This window comes from Myodes glareolus, chromosome 4, assembly GCF_982192425.1.
Source record: "Myodes glareolus chromosome 4, mMyoGla1.1, whole genome shotgun sequence".
NCBI lineage: Eukaryota > Metazoa > Chordata > Mammalia > Rodentia > Cricetidae > Myodes > Myodes glareolus.
This window is the reverse complement of record NC_142029.1, coordinates 45,479,841-45,480,755: the sequence shown is the minus strand read 5'-3', so window position 1 is coordinate 45,480,755 and position 915 is coordinate 45,479,841.

The window sequence follows — 915 nt, the reverse complement described above, 5'->3', positions numbered from 1 at the left end:
TGGTTTTTAGATAAATACCATTTGCCAAAGTTAAATCAAGAGCAAGTGAACAATCTAAATAGACCTGTTAGTCGCGAAGAACTAGAAGCTGTTATCAAAAAACTCCCCACCAAAAAAAGCCCAGGTCCAGATGGTTTCAATGCAGAATTCTACCAGAACTTCCAGGAAGAGCTAATACCTATACTCCTTAATGTATTTCACAATATAGAAACAGAAGAATCATTGCCAAACTCTTTTTATGAAGCTACAATTACCCTGATACCAAAACCACACAAAGACACATCCCAGAGATGCAGGGCTGGTTCAACATACGCAAATCTATCAATGTAATCCATCATATAAATAAATTGAAAGAAAAAAACCATATGATCATTTCATTGGATGCTGAAAAAGCATTTGACAAAATTCAACACCCCTTTATGATAAAGGTGCTGGAGAGATTGGGTATACGAGGAACATACCTAAATATAATAAAAGCAATATATAGTAAGCCGACAGCTAACACCAAATTGAACGGAGAGAAACTCAAAGCCATTCCACTAAAATCAGGAGCACGACAAGGCTGTCCACTCTCTCCATACCTCTTCAATATAGTGCTTGAAGTACTAGCAATAGCAATAAGACAACATAAGGGGATCAAGGGGATTCAAATGGGAAAGGATGAAGTTAAACTTTCGTTATTTGCAGACGATATGATAGTGTACATAAGCGACCCCAAAAACTCTACCAAAGAACTCCTACAGCTGATAAACACCTTTAGTAATGTGGCAGGATACAAGATCAACTCCAAAAAATCGATTGCCCTCCTATACACAAAGGATAAAGAAGCAAAGAGGGAAATCAGAGAAACATCACCTTTCATGATAGCCACAAATAGCATAAAATATCTTGGGGTAACTCTAACCAAGGAAGTGA